At 31.6% G+C, this 20353-nt stretch overlaps 1 protein-coding gene across 2 annotated transcripts in view; it reads right to left on the minus strand.

Annotated features, from left to right (window-relative positions):
- The window catches only part of CNTN5 (contactin 5), a 1399046-nt gene that overhangs the window by 1376175 nt on the left and 2518 nt on the right, over positions 1 to 20353 (minus strand). The window lies entirely within an intron of this gene.

Here is a 20353-nt window from a genome sequence, read left to right on the forward strand (position 1 = left end):
CCTGTTTCAGATTCTGTGTCTCCCCTCTCTCTTTGCCCCTTCCCCACTCATGATCTCTCTCTGTCTCAAAAATAAACATTAAAATATTTTTGTAATTTATCATTAATTTACATAAAATTAGCAGTGTTTTCAAGGATGTTATTATGGGTTTTCAGCCCGACTTTGTACAATGAAAGCATACTAAGGAAGATGGAAGGATGAGGCACTTCTTGTGAGTTTCAGCTGACTAGAAACCATCTTTGCCTAAGATGTGGACTCAGGATATAATTAATACCACAGTAGCAGTACTGATTTCATTAGAGTAAATTCCTCTTGAATTCCTTTTACTTTAATTCAGAATTTTGATACAGAATCTTATCATGTATCATCCATTAATAGGAAACTGGCTTTGCCAAACTGAAGCTGTAGGGCAATGTAGTCTCTTAAGAATTGGCAAACCAAAAGCTTCATGTGATATATTAGGACACAGGAGACAACAAAACACAAATAGTGTAAAGAATATAAGTAATCAATTTCTTTCTGTTTCTTTTCTCGTAACTTACACTATAACTGATTAATGTGAAAATATTTAAAGATTCTGGATAAGATTTTTATTTTGTAGCCACTAATAAGAAATGACTCCTGAAAATAGAGAAAAACTGAAAACATGAATCATTTTAATGTTGATTCTGTTTAATATTGTTGAATATGCTTTTCATTTTGTTTGGAATAACCGATATCATAACATTGTAACACCAGCACAATTCATGATATGGCCTTTGGATTGAGATACCCTGTTCTACTTTAGGTTGTATAGTAGTACCTGAACTTTTTTAGAGCAGATCTTAAAGTCACTCCATTGATTTACTGTTTTGGGTCACCTTCAACTTTATCTGTAAACTGACATCAGTAGTCTGATTTACTATTATTTTAAGACTTAGTTTATGCACTGACTGTGAAAACTTCTGGGCAAAATGCAAGGAAGAGGGAAAGTTATTCCAAATGCTTTAAATAGTGTGTCATGATATTATTTTAAGGTTTGCAATTGTATATGACTGTGAAACAGCTTGTTTTTTTTTTCCAATTACCTTTTGGAAAAATGAAATATGCTGGGAGTTTTTTCATGAAAAAGCATGTAAAATAACTTTCAATACACATTTTATAAATATATTAGATGCATTTAAGATAACTGCACAAAACACGTACAAGTCCCGTAAGTTATACTCTTGCACAAGTACAAATAAATTTTCACAAGTATTTAAACTTTAAAAATTGTATGAAAATATATCTAAAAGCTGCAATCTTTTGCATAGAAGCAGTAAAACATTGTTTAATTATGTGTAAGCTATGAAAATAGTCTGTGCCACACTTTGTATTGTTGTCAGTGAAGGCATTTTTATTTTCTTTAATTTTTTAACGTTTTTTTTCATTTATTTTTTAAGAGACAGAGAATGAGCTGGGAAGGGGACAGAGAGAGAGGGGGAGTCACAGATTCTGAAGCAGGCTTCAGGCTCGGAACTGTCAGCACAGAGCCCGACGCAGGGCTTGAACCCATGAACCATGAGATCACGACCTGAGCTGAAGTCAGCCGCCCAACCAACTGAGCCACCCAGGTGCCCCAGTTAAGGCATTTTTAAACATTAGGGTAAAATCTCACAAAGTCAAAATCCCAACAGGTGATCCTATTAAAAACAAGTTATTTTAATTGCTTAGAGACTGAATTTCTTGATTACCTTTTACTGGATTAATTGTGGGAAACTGATGTACCCATGATCAATTTAAAAAAAAAAAATACATACCCAGGTCTTCGGAGCTTTTATGTTTTCCTCTTTCAAGTTGTTATTTAAAATGTAGTTAGTTAACATATATGTTAAAATTGGTTTCTGATGTATAATTTAGTGATTCATCACTTACACTGGAGTATTAAAAAAAAAAAAACAATTTATTTAACAAAGAGAGAGGGAGAGAGAGAGAGAGAGAGCACATGTGTGAGAGCAGGGGTGGGGCAGAGAGGGACAGACAGATTCCTAAGCAGGCTCCTCCAATGCTGTCAGCTCAGAGCTTTGTGGGGCTTGATTCCATGAACTGTGAGGACATGATCTGAGCTGAAATCAAGAGTCAGATGCTTAATTGACAGCCACCCAGGTGCCCCACAATGGAGCTTTTAAAAAACTGAAATTGCCTGTTTATCTTATACATAATGTTAGTTACAATTTACATTTCACCATTGCAATCTAAATATCCTTATTTTTAAAGACACACCATACACACAAACCTTTTTTTTTGTCAAAACTAAATGGTAAAATCAGCTTCACATATTAGCATTTCTCAATATTGATAATTTATGACATATTTTTTCTTATGTAAGAACAAGTTAGAGTAGAAGATTAGAATAGAGCAGACTATGAAAATAGTAAGTTCTTAATACATATTAGCTTTATTATTGATATCAATTGCTTTTTAGTTTCAAGTATACTGAAAAAAAATTCTAAGTTCATTCATACTCTTCTTGTTGTGTTAATAATTTAAAAATACATAAAGATTGCAATGTTTAAGTGATAATAATCTTTTTCATAACAAAGACATAAGATAGACAAATGTTGAAATAGATGACTTTAATATAAAATATTTCCTATGAGTATATGAATAAACCCTAACACTGACTTTCAAAAATTCTCCTTTTTACGAGTCCAATTCAATTTTATTAAATCATTCCTGAAATAAAATGAAGGATTTAGTCAGTTGTATATGAGGCCTGAAGTTAAAAATGCTAACTTCCATCTCTGTCTGACAAATAGACTATTTACATTACCTTATTGCATTATTAGAAAGGCATCTGACTTTTCTTATTTGTAATATGTAGTATTAATACTCTTCCAGTAAATATCAGACTTTGTGAAAGATGTTTGTTAAATAAATTTCTTTTAAAGTGAAAATGCTTTACCTTACTAGCTCTCAGCTTAAATTCCTAGCTAAATTCCTGAGAAAATAATTATATGGTTAAACTTAGTAATCTGGTAAACAATTTACAATGTTCAGAGAAGAGTTTTTATTAAATATATACTAAAAAACCATAAATGTATTTTCCAAGAAAAAGTAACAGGCAAGTTTCATTTATAATGTATAATGTTTTTCTAATTTTTCTAATTTTCTATATACACACATATATATACACACACACTGTTTTTTAAATGCACATACTGTTCCCTTGGCCTCAAATGCTCCTTCCTTTTTTCGCCTGAATACTGTTTACCTTTCTTGGATCTACATCACTTCCTCAGAAAGAGAAACATCTTTCTCATAATTTTCTCTCTTAGCAAAATTGTTCCTTATGGCATTTGTAATAATATGTGATTATATAATTATTTGAATATTTATTTGATTAACAATATAGCACACTTCCCCTCTTGAAACTCTGTAAGGATTCAAATTTTATTTTATGTAATTTGTAAGTAGTATTGCCTGTAATATAGTGGGCACTTGATAAAATACTTACTTACTGAATGAATAAATAAATAAATGAACACAGATGCAGTTTGGGGCAGCCATTTAATGCATAGTTCTAATAACTGAGAAATTTAGTGTTTCCATTGATTTTCTTAGCATGCTATCATAGCTCCTAGAAACTGATTCCTTCTTATATAGTTAAAATTTAATTTAAATTTCTCAAGATCCATAGTTCTCTTGTTTTCAGGCCCCACACCATTTCAGCCAGACACTTTCCATTCTTCCATAGAAGTACCTCCTTGAACCCTGAATTAATTTGTCAAAAGCCTTTCTTACCCTTGATTAGAGAATGGAGCATATATTTTAAGAAAGGAGTTGGGTAGAGGGGGAGTATGTTATTTAAACATAGTTTGCAAAACTCATTTCCTAAGAATTAAAACATTAAAAGTGCCATAGGAATTAACTTCTAAATTTTATTATTTTATTATATTAAAATATTTAGAAATGATACTATCTAAAGATCAGGTGTGGTATATTTCACTAAAGAACAGTAAAAAGTATTAAGGAATGGATATTTGATGTAAATGAAAATAGACTACAGGGGGGCGCCTGGGTGGCGCAGTCGGTTAAGTGTCCGACTTCAGCCAGGTCACGATCTCGCGGTCCGTGAGTTCGAGCCCGGCGTCAGGCTCTGGGCTGATGGCTCGAGCCTGGAGCCTGTTTCCGATTCTGTGTCTCCCTCTCTCTCTGCCCCTCCCCCGTTCATGCTCTGTCTCTCTCTATCCCAAAAATAAATAAACGTTGAAAAAAAAATTTTTTTTAAAAAAAGAAAATAGACTACAGGGAGATTGCTATTTTAGAAAGTAGCTAAAATATACTTAGTATTTAATTCCTTAATGCCTTGAACTTAAAAAAAAAAAAAAAGCTTAGTTTTTTTATGGTCATTGATTGAATCCTAATAATTCCCTAACATTAAGTATTATTAACATTCATGTTTTTCTACTCACACTCCTCTGACCCATAAAAAAATGAAGACAGTATCAGTTGAAAGACAAGAGAAGATATTAGAATTTAGGTTCAGACAACTAAAGATCTGAATTTCTAAGTTTGATTCAAAATGCCACCTATAGTAGCCTGTTCTCTCTCTCTCCCTCTCTTCATATAGAAGGAGAGATAGATATCATATCTATATATATCTATATCCATATCCATATCCATATCTATATCTATCTACATCATCTATATCTATATCTATATTTATATCTATAGATAGATAGATAGATAGATAGTATGACTGTCTGAGCTCTCTTGATGCATTGATGATAAATGGGACAATGTAAGAGTCTTGTGTTAAGGTCTCTAACAATAGTCTACCAGGGGTGCCAATGGATTATGAGACTCTTGATCTTGGAGTCGTGAGTTTGAGCCACATGTTGAGTGTAGAGATTACTTTTAAAAATTTTCTAAATTAAAAAATAAAAAATAAAAATTAATCTACCAGTTACCCAATAAGCAGCATGAAGTTAGTTTCTATTATGTACTATATTTTCTCTTAAAGCATTAGCTATGTCATTATTCACAATAGAGAAAATGTAGTCTCATACTTAGTAGGTAAACAATATAAAGTAACAATCAAATCCCTTATGCTATAATATGCATAAAATATAGTTGCAAACATGAAAGCCAGGACCTGCTCTAATATTTGAAGCTCTGGGACAAGAATATTTATAATGACCCATATATCAAGTGTAAATAATTAGAAGTTTTAAAACAAGCTAATGTGCCTCTTTCTCCAACTTTGCACATACTTCTTTTTAAGTTCTGCAAAGTCAGTTGTGAATTTGGAATTTTTAGACTCCTTAGAGTTTGGTACAAAAACATGGACCCTTGAGGACCCTGACTCAAGGTCCCTACTCAGCAGCCTGCCCATTTACTCTACGGTACCACAAGAGGCTTTGTATACAAGGTGGGCGTTCCAGACCATGATTCTAAGCTGCCTTCACCTCCCCTAAATCTTGGCTGCCCTTTAGATCTACAATATCCACACCAGTCTGCCCAAAGAGATGGATCCAGATAAGAGGCCTATCAGGACCTGGGGATAGGCTTCATGTCACCTTTATGAAAGAATTCTGAGGTTTCAGTTTTCTAGTGTGACCTATAGCAAGGGATGGTGGGTATAAGCTCAGAAGAAATAATTCTCCATGGTTATCAAAATCCTTTCTTTCGGGGATAGTGCCTGGCTGGAAAAAAATGTAAAGCAGGGTTCCCTGTAAAGGGTTAGGCCCAAGATAGAATGATAATAATGAAAATGTAATGAAACTGTAATGGGGAAATTTCGAAATATCTCTCTATTACTAATCTTATAATAAGGAGAGTCATAGTGAACAAATTAGTTGCTTGGGTGCAAAAACAGCCTTGCCCCTTAATAGTCCATAAGTGAATTTTTTCAATATCTGTGTGCTTCAGACTCTTCATCTATGAGATGGTAACAGTACCTCATAAGTTTGTTGTGAAAATTAGGTGCTATGTAAAGCACATAAAATAGTACCTAGCATACAGCAAACACCAAATAAATACTAGCCATCGTTAATTTGAAGTTCTAAACAATGCTCAATATATCCAGAATGCATACCATTTAAGGTATGAACCTTATTTCAATCCTAGAGTAATATTTCCTGTATATTACATAGTTGCAAATACTTTAGTTTAAAGTTAAAAACCTAATTAATGCTTATTGACTCACATGTGCCCAACCCCATCTAAAAACATTTTAGGCATCATTATATTTAATTTTGAAAACTAACTTAAAATGGCACAATCTTTTCCGATCTAAGTGCAAATAAGCATATGTGGGAGCATGTTCTTAATCTGGTCTCATAAAATCTATTACCTGATTAATTTTTAAAGTTTTTTTATCTACTTATTTTTAGAGAGAGAGGGAGGGAGGGAAGGAGCACACGAGTGGACCAGGGGAAGAAAGACAGGAAGAGAGAAAATCTGAAAACACAGAGCTCAATGCAGGGCTCCAGCTTACAAACTGTGAGACCATGACCTGAGCTGAAATCAAGAGTTGGACGCTTAATCTACTGAGCCTCCCAGGTGCCCCATATTGCCTGATTAAATTAATATAGCAGTATCTGTACATACAAATTTCTTTGGGAAATGAGAATCGCAATAAATTGCAAAAGTTTTCACTTTATCCTTATAAATAAGCAGCTCTGGAAGCCATCTTCAGAACTTCAGACAATTTTTTTAATGTATGCAGTACATTTTTATCACTCATCTCAGGATCATTGCTAGATACAAGTATCAATACCAAAGACACTGTTAGGATAATCATAGCTCCCAGTTTTAAAAGATGAATGAAAGACTATCTGCTAAGTGTTCAGTACTATGTATGATTAATATCAAAGAAGTGATTTTTAGTAACAGACACTGAATTTAATATAACTTCGAGAAAACTCATTGGGGAAATAATCCCCTGAAATCCTTATTTATAAGGAAATAAAATGAGTGCCATTAGTGAGCAGATCCCCCTAATAAACACAATGATGAAACTAAGGTAGAGTCTCAAGCAACATGTGATAATAAATTATGCTGCTAACAGGCAAGTTATTATACCAAAAAAAGCCTTCAGCTAGTAGTGGGCACCTACGGGATTCATGCCTCAGCAGGGAGCTCTGTGTGCATACATACATATGCAAAGGACTATTTGTACCATTTCTCCAAAATTGTCATTCATCAAATTAGACCTAATTTGTCATGGTCAAATTAGGGAATTTTAGTCCACAAAAATATTTAAATAATTACTGATTCAGAGCCATCAAAATTAAACTATGATATCTTATACATAAAATAGCACCGCACACATTGCCCATAACTGTCATTGAATTCTTTCTGTATGTGTTAAAAACATAAAGATTGAGGGATGCAATTTACTGCTATTATGTTATTTATTATTAATGAAAGTTTAGGTAATATAACATTTATGTATATCTAACACTACATTTCCTGGGCATAATCGTATTGAAATTCATACTGAAATCATATTGAAATAATAATGAAAGAACATGGTAGGATTCATGTATTCTTCAATAAGCATTTGGTGAGTGTCTTATGTGCTTGGTGACGAGAATAAATACTTGAGTAAGATTACCTTCAATGAATGCAGAGGAGGATAGGCAAGGTATGCCAACAAATGAATCAGAAGGAGGAGGAAAGTATGAGAGTAGTATATACAGGGTAGTAGCTTGAACAAAGTATGATGAGTAGGCTAACTTTTAAGACTGGGCCAGCCTGCATTTGTTGTAGGACAAAAGAAGACTATAGAAATGGAGAGAATGAAGATACTAGAGAAATGGCAGAAATATGAAGTATGGAGTCCCTAAAGAAGAGAAAAAAATAGCTGAAGAAAAGCAGATGTGGGAACAAAAGGTTTTAAGAGGTAAATTTTTGCAGGTAAATTTTGAAATTATAAGAAAAAAGTTCATAGATGGGAAAAGTTCCTTGATGGGAAATACCTACTCCATGAAATACATAAGGTATTGTTCTGAAAATTCAAGGCCAAGGAGGGCCCATGTCTTATTCAGTTTTGTGCTGTCACTGAATAAATGAGAAATTACAAAGAGAGTTTTAGAATTGAGAAGAGTAATTCAAGTTAAAGTTACAGTTCTTTCTCTTTTTTGATATAGTACAGTTTCTCCTAAATTGCTTATTATTATTATTATTATTATTATTATTACCTTTTTTTACCATAAAAGGGAGTTGAATGCACACACAGTATCTCTATACACAGATCAGCAAAACCATTTAAATAATGGATATTGTGAGACTTTGATCTATGTTCAGAGTAAACTTGATATGCTGCTAATAATTAAAATGTGTTCCGTATAAATGTCAACTTGCCTTGCACATAGTACACACCAAATAAACCTAGAAGAATCGTCCTCATTTTTTAACTTTTATTTTTACATGATCTTTTAAATTATTTGTTTTTTCTTTGAATTTTTATAGCTTCTGGTTTTTAAAAACTTTAACTATGTAGAAAAAAATACAGTTAATTGGTAAACATAAGACCTAAAATGATCCCAAATATTATCAAATATCAGGATTCCGCTAATTAATCAGGCTACTATAGTATTTATTTCATATCTAATCAGATGTATATAATTATTTTCATGATAACCTTTGTTACAGGAGTTTTTTCCAAGTCTAATAATTTGTTATGCCTTTAGTTTTTGAGTTTTTATAGTACTTGGAATTCAAAAGAATCATAATATATAGTTTTGGCTCTAGTTATTAAATTATATTTTCTTATTTTCTTTCAAAATGTACATATATTTGCATTATACTGAATCATCTTTTGTCTTTTTCTCTAGCAATTTTTCCTAGCTTGCACCTTGGTATTAGTAGCCCAGCTTCTAAATTCCTATCCTTCTGCTACTGAGCAAATACCTACTGCTAACTGTTCTTAGCAGATTGATTTTATGTTTTTAAAAATGTGGAAAAGTTGAGGATAAATCCCCCCCATCCCAGTGCCATCCTGAAAAAATGCATCGCCTCCCTAAAAAATGCTTTATCTCAAATTGCTGAACAAATTTTAAGTGGTATATAAAATTTACTTGAGTTTTTTTCTTGATTCTCTGAGATACTGCATATTTTTTAAAATATAAAAGTCTCTGAAATCTTTTCATAGAAGTTTAGGAATGCCAAGAAGCAGTCCTTTTAAATATTTTGTAGAGTACTACTGATTGCTGCAAGCCATCTATTTGTCACCAGGAGGACCACAGAAACTAATTTAACAATCAGTTTCTTTTCTGTTTTTGGATTCAGTGCTCAGCAGCTAGTGTGAACATTAATCCATCATTTCTCTTATTAAGCAACTGCCCACTATTTTTGTAAAATCTCAGAGATGAGAAGACAATTTTAATTGTGCACACTGGAATTTTTGTGATTCTAGTTAGTATTTGTGTGTTTAACAGCTGCAAATTCTCTTTTTCCCTAATTTCAGAAAGACTTCTTGGTCTTCCATTTGCTTTTACTTTTAGTGTTTTCTATTGAGGCAGAAACAATATGATGAACAGCAGCATGGCTTTTCTGAGTTTATCAAGTGATGGAAAAAATAAGAATGTGAATCTTTCAGGGCAGTTCAATAGCATTTCCTGTCAATGACAGAGACCTTTTGATTAGAAGAAGAATAGTATCTTAAGATAAAGAAGAAATAAGCACAAGGAATAAAGGAGATAATAGCATACCTCCAGACTTAAATGTACTAAATGACCTGAAAAAGCTTGTAAATGCCTTTAAGCTTTTTGGTATTGAATTGCTCTTCAGGATTTTCCTTCTTTTTCTTTCATTTCCCTAAAACGTATTTACAACTCTTTTTATTGCTAATGTTTCAATGACTTTATGGTATTGAGTTTATGAACTCAACTTTTAATCTAGTTATCAAAATATATACCAGAATGGGAAGAAACATTATATTTTAACTATTATTTTTAACAGCATGATAATTATACTTTATTATTATACTTTATTATTTCGAAGTTATTTAAATCCCAATTAGCTAATATACAGTGTTATTACTATACAATATGGTGATCCAAGACTTCCATACAACACCCACCAATGCTCTTCACTACAAGTGTACTCCTTAATCTCCATCACCTTTTTACCTATCCTCCAACCCACCTCCCCTCCGGTAAACATCAGTTTGTTCTCTGTAGTTGAATCTGTTTCTTGGTTTGCCTCCTTCTCTTTTTTTCTCCTTTGTTCATTTGTTTTGTTTCTTAAATTCCACATTATGCTTTATTTTAAACTAGATTCCAAAAGAGTTATCTAAGAAAAATTCTTTTAAATATATTGAAAAGATACAGGAAATGTCTTTTCAGCTTTAAATTATTTATTCTTATAATAACTTTGGTATCTGATTATTTTAGCTAGTTGTTAATTTATTGAATTGAAATAAAATTTTATATGATAGCTAGAACTAATAATTAAGTTTATAATTTACTTTAGTTACAGATAGGACCTTTTACTTAGTGGTACTTGTGATTTGATTCAATGGTGAAATTCAAACATAATGTATGGTACATCATTTTCCATTAAAAAATGTTCTTTTTCATTATATATCATCTTATAATGACTTGTAAAAAATATATGTATTTTTTTTATTTCTTTGTGCTAAGCAGTTTTCATTTTGTGGAATAGCTGAACGTTACAAATGATGTATAAAATGAAAAAGATTTGCTCATGTTTCAGAAGTGTTAAAGTAAGTATTGGTTTTGTGTGCATGCCTTTATCTCAAGCAGTGTTACATGTTCTGAAAGGAGCAAGGCAAATGTAAGCAAGCAAAATTCAGTGAGTCAATTGATAATTTAGATAAAAATAAAAAACAAATTAAGAACCTTCATCACAAATTTTTCAAGCACATACAAGTTTGGTTTCTTCATCACAATTAGGAAAAGAGAACTTAAACAAATAGTTTTATTGATGTTGTTAGGTCAGGGACCAAACTTAAACTTACGTGGAAGTATAGTAAGAACACTTGCTAGGGGACCTGGGTGGCTCAGTTGGTTAAGCATCTGACTTCAGCTCAGGTTATGATCTCATGGTTTGTGAGTTTGAGCCCCACATTGAGTTCTGTGCTGACAGCTCAGAGCCTGGAGCCTGCTTCAGATTCTGTGTCTCCTTCTCTCTCTCTCTGCCCCTCTATTGCCTGTGCTCGCTCACTCTCTGTCTGTCTCAAACATAAATAAATAAAACTTAAAAAAAAAACAAACAAAACCAAAAACCCAAATACTTGCTGAGAGCTCATTCTGTGTCATGATGTATCCTAAAGCTACTTCTTATGTGGTATTTCTCAATTCTGGTATCTCTAAAGCATTATTTTATCTAGAGCATTATACATTAGGAAAAAGGGCTAATTTAATTAAATAAAATTTCACTTATGTTGGGCCACCAGGGTGGCTCAGTCGATTGAGGATCCAGCTCTTGATCAAGTCCAGATATCACAGTTTATGGGCCTGCTTGTTCTTTCTCCTCCCTTCCTCTCTTTTCCCCTCCTCCGCTCGTTCTCTCTCCCTCTCTCTTTCTCTCTCTCCTCTCACTCCCCCAATAAATAAACATTTTTAAAAATCTACTTTTTATGTTATGCAAAGTAGTTTATAAAAGAAATGGCATGACCAGGTCTGAATCTCTGAAAGATTATTCCATCATAATGGCTGACATGTTGGAGAACAGAAGGAAAGAAACAAAGCTGGAGATGTTATTCTACTGAAAGATGCCCTGAACCAGTGTTGTAAGATTTAGAAGGCTGGTTCGAATGTGAGAGGATTCATTTATCCAGAATCTTTTCTTGTGTGAAGCCTTTTCTGCTCTACCCACGTAGAACTGTCTGTCTTCTCTTTTTCATACCCCAACTGGATCTTTTGCATTGGAGGGGAAACAAAATGATGTTACTTATACAAATATTTCATGGTTTTCACAACGTGCTTTCCTAGAAAATTGAGCAATGCCTCAAAACATTTGTAATTGACTTCCTGCTGCCATTTGTTTCTTGGTTTCAGTTAGTATGTAAAGGAAATAAGACAAAAAAATCAACTTAATAGAGTTAAATTGGGGATTGGTAGTAATGTAAGACTAAGAAATATTTTAAAAACATGTGAAAATATTCAAAATATGGATAGACAGACATTCTAAAACACTGTTGGTGGAAGTGCTAACTGGAATCATCCCTGTGGAGATTAATTTGGCAGTAAAACTAAAATTTTAAACGCACATTCTCAATTACCTGGGAATTTTGCTTCTAGATCTACTTACACTTATGTAAAAATGCATATAAGAATTTTTATTTCACATTTGTCTTTGCATATAAAAATAAACTGATAAATGATTTTAGGAGAAGGATTATGTATATAAATTATACTATATCTTTATCATGATATAGTCTACAGTGTTCAAAAATTACGTACCTTTTGAATTGTTATGTAGGCACCCAAAATTATTTTATGAATAAAAAAGATACAACATTTTTTGGAAGGGTGCATGTAAAAAAGCCTGTTGATGATGGCTTCTAGTTCTGCACTTCTACCCCTGAAGCACAGAACTAGAAGAAATTTTAGGGCAGAGATTCAGCTTTCATTATATTCTTTTTATAATGCTCATTGTCAACTCAATAATGTTAGGATAAAAAACAGATGATGACAACAGTATTCACTTGATCAAGATTCTGACTTGTGAGGCTGTTTATCATATGGTCACCAGGCTGACAATACCCCAACAGAACAGATCATTTGTAACGTCACAAAAAGTATGTTAGGATTATATTTGAAGTCATTCTTAGCATTCCACGTTTTATCAATGATGAGCTGGAAAAAAATTATAATTATCTTTTGTTATTGGAAAATAATTCCTCTACAAAACTATGCCTCTTTAAATTAATCCTTAAAACAGTGTATTATTTTTACCAAGGAGAAAATATTTTATTGATATTTATATACCTAAATATCATTTGTAGAAAAAAATCTGTAAAATGTTTGCAAACTAAAATGAAATCATTTTGTCTACCCTAAAATCTATTGACAATTTGCTATTTAAAAGATTTCAGTTTCTATTTGTTTTTGTTTTAAACATAATATTTGCAGCATGAGCTACTTTCATAAAATTATTTTTTAAGGAACAAAACATGTAATAAAATTGAAAGAAGAAAATACTCAGAGGAACACAGTATTTGCAAATGAATATATCCTATACCATTTTGCAATTACATGGGATTCAAAGACAATATCTGAACATCTCCTCTCCATCTCCAAAATAGAATCAATGCTCTAAATAATTCTATAAAAGAACATTAAATACTTCCTTTAACAGACAAAGCAAAAACACAATATAATAAAAAGACCCCAGCCAGTAATCTCTTTCAATACATGCAAGTAAAATTAAGACCATAAAAGGAAAATAAAACATCTCAATATTAATAAAATAAGTGATTTTCCTCATATTTGGAAAACTGGACCGATTGTGCCGATGTGTATTTATACAAAATTTATATTACTTTTCTGTCTTCAAATATTTCTTGAACCTAAGCATTAAAAAAACAAATTTGTAAACAATTGCACCTAAAGATAATGAAGGAAATAATCTTGACTCCTGAAACCATTCTTGTTTCCTTCTTATAAAAACAAAACAAACAAACAAAAAACCTGTAAAACAGTAGTTAATATCATTGTTTTACAAGTAAAGAAACAGAAGCTTAGAAAAGTTTCTGTATTTCTCGGGGAACCACATAGGGAAGCTGTTGGATCAGGAGGAAATCTGGGTAGTAGGAAGTCCATGCTTTTTCCATGGCCTCCCCAAGCGCTATGAATGCAATGTCTTGTCTCATTAAATCTGTTTGGTGGAATCTATCCTAGACTAAGCTGTCAACACCAACAGTTTTGTTTCTTTCAACTTTTGTCTATATCAAAATCTCATAACTCACATAGGGGCCATTAAATTACAGTGTATCAAAACCCCCCAAAATTTCCTTTAGGTTTATTGATTTTAACTCTTTTAAGAGGATAATAAACTGAGGAAGTGATTTGCCCAAGTCACAGCTACGTGCAAAACTGGGGCTGACCCTCATCTTAAATGCCATCTAATCTTGAAATGAGCTATTAGCCTCTTGTTTTTGATAAAATCCCAATACTTTACGTGTCTCTCAGAATCCTTCACATCTCATTCGATGTATTTTAACTTCTCTCTTTGCATTAGAGTTTTTTCTTTACATTAATTAATTTTCCTACTTCCTTTTACATATTCATCTTCTTTCTGCCTGTCTTTCCACCAACTGAAAAGAGTCTTTACCAATCCATAATTGAAATTTCCGCCAAATCTTAGTACTTCTTAGTACAAAATCTTATTTTGTCTGGGAATTCAGTTTAATCCATCCACACAATGACTATTTCTGTTCCTCCAATGTCTTCAGCATGTGTGGCTAATATCTCAATAATTATGTTTACTGGTACATTTTCTTAAGTTTCTTATCAAGTTGTGTCCGAACTGACAATTTTCCACCTCTCACTTGCTGAGATCAAACCTCTCACTTGCTTTGGATTGCCAAAAATAAGTGGCTTTGTGTATACTAATTTTATAAGAAATGTCTTTCTAAATAAGTTACTTTAATAAAAGAGAAGATAATAGAATAATCTTTAAATACCCATGGTGCATACATCTCAATATTGTTTTCTACAATTAGGATAGATAGACAACTTAAAGCTTATATCTTACATAAATACATATTGGAGTGAAAACAAGTTTTCTTCCCAGACTTTTTTGATGTTTCTACCACTGTCATTTTTGTTATTGAGAAGTAGATTGTTTATTTTTATATTAATATTATCACAACTGCATGACAGTTATTATCCTAATTTTGCATATAAAGAAAGGTTAAGTAAGTCTTCTAAAATTAAACAGCCAACAAGTTGTGAAACCAAGGCTGAACTCTAAAATTCAAACACCAAGTCCCTTAATCCATACTGCCTCCCTACGTTAGATATATTATTATAATGATCAAAATAATGTTTACTACTGTTCTGACACCACTATTAGTATTGCTATCTGGAAGGGACTGTGTAAGTAAAGCTGTATTAGATTTGCAGTTAACCTAACCCCTTAAAATATGCTTTACCATCATCATTAATATTCTATACTAAATCATAGAAAGAAATAAAGCTTATTTATTATCACATGTAAGAAATGTATCTTTTCACAGCATCTAAGCATGCCACATTCATTTTACCTAAGATGCAATTCTATCATCAGAGCCTGGATGGTTCTAAGATACTAAAGTTAGCACTATAATGAGATGTAGAAAAACACAGCATTCATTTAAAGTGGTTAGGTGAGTCTTGGAATCAAAGTTACTTCAAAATAACTTAGGCAGTAGGAAGTAAATGCAGGAATTAGAGAGCTAGCATAAAATACTCCAAGCTGGAAAGACTCAGTAGGAGAAAACTAACAGTAGTCTCCAAAAGGAGAACATTTTGAATATTTGCATCATAGCTGTATATAGTGCTATCACTGTACATTTTACATTGAACCACATTCACCCTATGTGCTTATTTCCTCCACCAGCTCATAAACTATTTATTCCCCTTTATATTCTTACTTAACTACAACTGCACACACTAGACCATTTGAGTGAGTGAAACGATGTAGAAATTGCTTTAAACTTGAAAGAATTGTCTCTTTATTAATGCTACACATCAAGGCATATACTAACAAGACCACCTTAAAAAATGAGAAACAAATATAGTCATAACTTTTTAAACACAGTTAATGTGGTAGATTTTCATAAAATCAGTTATGGATCATTTAACTTAAATCTTAACCATTCTTTCTTACTAAGGTTACTGTTTTTGGAAAATACTGAAGAATTCAAAATAAGTTGTAGGTAAGTAAATATCCAAAGAAAGTAAAAATTCAAAGAATATTAAGGACCACTTATTCATTGGACTTAAAGAATATATTTTATATTTTCTACCAATTATTTGCAAAATCTGGCAATATGCATAGGGTAAAAAAATTCAGATTAGATATTATTTTAGCCATTGTCTTTCACTTCATCTTTACTATATTTGTCACCTTTAAATATTCAGTATTTAAAGTAAATGAGAGTCTTAAAATATGAAGTCAGCCCATATGGACATACAAAAATTCTCTTGTCATACATGACAATGAAAGATTTGAGAGACAATGTTGCACCATAAACCTAGCAATGTATAATCACTTGAGTTGCACTATGCTCATATTATAGTTTACCCTCAGCTCTACCATAGAATTTTTTAGCTCATGGTCTATACATCTCAATATTGCTTTCCACAATTAGGGCAGCATTGTGCCTCATGCAAAAACAGAATATTTTGGTAGACAGATAACTTAAAGCTTATAACCTATAATGCATATTGCAGTGAAAACTAATTTTCTTCCCAGGCTTAAGTGTTTAAATAATTATATCACATTATTAAAATTAAGCATAGATGAAATTTGGTTCAGACACAGTGATAAACTAAATACTATTACAGACTCAAATGTGTTCTGTATTAACTTCCTTTAGTATTACAGCAGTAAAACTAGAGTTTTTATACAAGTTGATATTTGAATTCTAAAACTCAGAGGAATGATACCTATTTCTAGAGACTCATTTTCTGCTTTGCATTTTATTAAATTCTCCAAAATCATTACTATCCTATGGAAGCTCATGATTTAAATTTTATCCAAACTTGTCAATATACAGGAACATTTTCTTAGCCACATTTCTCGTTGACTTTCTATTTCATTTTAGTGTGTCATTAAACACGTATTACTGAAAGAAGAACCACAAACAAATAAACAAAAAAATAAAAAACTGCCAATTCAGGAAAAAAAAAGTTTTAACCAAAAAAATATACAGTCCTTTATAAATATATGGTGGAAAAAAGTCACTTGTGTTTCTTTTCTTACTTGAATTTCCAGGTTTCTTAATTGATACTGTCAAAATCCTCCTATTTAACTGTTGAGTACACACCAAGTTCATTTGAAAAACTTTATATCCAGCAATTACATTGGCTAGACATTCAGTTCTTGGTTAAGAGAATGTGGGTACAGCTGTTTCCTCTTAGTTAACATATTTCAATTTTAAATTTTCTAATCTTAAAAGATAATGTTTTACAAGTATACTATGTAGTAATCTTGACTTAAAAGATATAAAACTAATTAATATTTTCATAGCAAAATAAAAAGTATAAACTATAAAAAGCTCTGACCAAGAAATAAAAAAAATAGGGTTCTAATTCTATTTTTTCCATTAAATGTAATGTTGAACAGAGCACTTCACCTGTTTATATCTGTTTGTTACTCTTTGTAGTAATACGTATGCACTCTGTAAGGCTTCTTCTAATACTAAATGATATTATTTTGTCACTGTTCCCTAAATGTCCTGATAATCTATTTATCATTAGTGACCTATGATATCTGTGGTTATTTTTAATGAGATGGTTATTTTAACATTAGAAACTCATTCACTAGCTCATATATTGCCATTAGAATAATGGCATTGAAAGAGGAAGAGTACTGAATTATGAAGTTTAAGGTTTCAATTCTATTACAAATGATATGCCTTTTGAAGTTCCTATTATAAAATATACCCAAAATTAGAAAAATTAATGATCACTAGCAAATTGTTTTATTAATTTTTGAATATAAGTCATGAGATTAGTCTGTATCTTTTGGAGAAGAATATGAAGAGGAAAGTTTCAAACCAACACAATAAAGCAAAACATAAAATCTAACTAAGATTCAATATGAGAACTTTTCTAATGATTTCAGAAATATTTGCGGGCAATTAAATTTGTTTAGAAGCACAGGAAACAGTTTCACATTAATGATCATGAAATACCAATTGAATAAAAATTTATTTCTAGAAAACAAGAAGTCTTTTTTAACTTCCTACTGTCACTCATCTGTATCCTCCAGTTACTATTCAACTTAATTCCAGGAATTTCATCTAATTCTGTCATTTCTGAGACTATAAAATACAATATCTCAGCAAATATGACATAATTGAAAAGTGAATTCTTATATAAAATTGAAATGGGAGAACCCAGGAGGATTAAAATAATATTTACATTTGGTTTATATAATGTTTGGTTTAGCTTCAGAAAAGTTCTTTAACACTTTTAAATAAGAAATTAAATATTTGAGAAAATAAAGATGAAAATTTATATGCATACAAGTAAATTTTTCACCCAATAAATATACCATTTCTCTACCAGTTTTTTCATAAATATAAACTTGTGGAGCCAGTGAAATCTTCCTTAAAATATATTTAAAAATATGTTTATGGATCCAGACACATTATAACTATAACTATCCTGTTATATCTTTTTCTTCCAATATTATGTCTATCAATAGGAAGAGAATTTTAATCACCTTTCATCACCTAAGTGACCAGCAAAATTTCCCTTCCTAAGCTCCATATGCTACAGTTACTACTGGATGACAATGGAAGATGAAATCATCTTGAGCATTTAACAGCTATAATGATCAGATAGAATGATAAGGAGCAGATTCCTATCCCAGGCCGATAAAATCTTTATGTATATAATTACACTTATCCTATTGATGGTCGCAAAAGAATTTTTGATAACTCATAAATAAAATACATTGATTTTCCTCCTTGCCCAGATATACAATTGCTTAAATTCTGGATAATGTTCACATTAGCTACTTTAACGCTTAAGCATGGACATATTTTAGAATAAAGACACAAACTATAAAGGAATGTTTGCAGGAAGACTCCTACAACTATGTTAATACTTTATTTTCTACCAAGAGCTCAATTTTTTTTTCACGTTTATAAGTATAGGGAATACTTGGAATCTTGACTGATATGAGGAAAATGGGAAAGTCCTGCTGGATCATGTAAGAGAAATCCACTTGCTAAAAATGCATAAAAGTGGTATCCACAAGGAAGCAAGTTATTTAGGTCATTATGGATTTTTAGGGAACCACTGAGAAGACAAAAAAAAATCCATTTTACAACTGTATTGTCAAATGCATCCATTTTTGGAATTGTTTAAAAATGACAATGGTCACAAGGGATTCCAGCTTAAAGAACACATGGGAAATGAACACCCATGCTCTCTAAAGTTTCTTGAGAATGACAGTTCTCACACTATTTTATATTAGATTAAGAAATGGTGGATTTATTGATTTTTTTGATGTCCATGAAAAGACAGAACTTTGATTTACTTCCCAGGATTACTTTATGGGCTATTTCTAGGGTTCTATTTCCTTATAAAACTGAGAAGAAGAGCTTCCATACTTTGGCTGGCTTTAAGTCTTATGAACTGATGTTTCAGAAGACTAGAAAGTCAAAAATACAATATCTAACATTCTGGAATATGATGTGAAAGACTTGTGTTTTAATTTAAGGGGTTGATGTGGATAAAAATGCTCTCTTTGGATTATACATATGTTTATAATAGATAAAACATGAATGAAGTTAATACATGGTCTGATATCAAGTTCATGGGGTATAATTTAATACTGACAAATAACTTTGATGAAATAATTTAACTGCAAAACCTTATCTTCCTAGAAGGTAAATATATACAATAAAGCAGTTTAAAAATTCCTCTCATATTCAGTGTATCAATGAAACACTACCAAATTTGTTTTATTCATTCTTAATGAAAATAATTAACTAAAAGAATGTCCAAGAGTTTAAGAAAAATATTAACTGATACTATGCTGCTTATCAGAAATCTTCTAACATTATACATTTGGATATCAAAAAATCATAAAAGGAGAAATTAATTGGGCATAGGTAGGGATATTGGACATAGCTCTTAAATAGTTTTTATTCCTAAATATTATATTAAGGAATTTTATATTACTCATTACTTTTTAAAATGCACCATTCTCTAATGTGGAATTATTGATCACAAATGCTCAGAAAATAGACCTCGGCAAACATTCTACTGCTTTGAGCTTCCGACCAGCCTCTTTCCTGCTATAAAGTGCTAAGAAGTTCATGTGACATATTAGCACAGCCTTATAACACCAATCTAAGAAAATATCTTGTCAGAAATACACACCTCTTATTTTATGTTTGTATCTTCAGCAATAAAAAAAGGAGTAAATAAATCTGAGATCTTGAAGTCAGAGTTTTAAGTTGCCAAATTATATAAACATATGGACACATTCAAATTAAGATAAAATTTCCAATCTCTTAACAAAATTTTAAGAAAACATATATTTTAAAAAGCAGACAGTTCAAAGACTATGTAGCTAAGCAAAATATGTATGATAGGATGGATTAAGCAAAAAATGACATTTTAAACATTTTGGCCCCATAAAATCCTAAATTGGATGGGGAATCACTAAATGCTGCTATAAAACTTGT

Source organism: Felis catus, chromosome D1 (genome assembly GCF_018350175.1).
Source record: "Felis catus isolate Fca126 chromosome D1, F.catus_Fca126_mat1.0, whole genome shotgun sequence".
NCBI lineage: Eukaryota > Metazoa > Chordata > Mammalia > Carnivora > Felidae > Felis > Felis catus.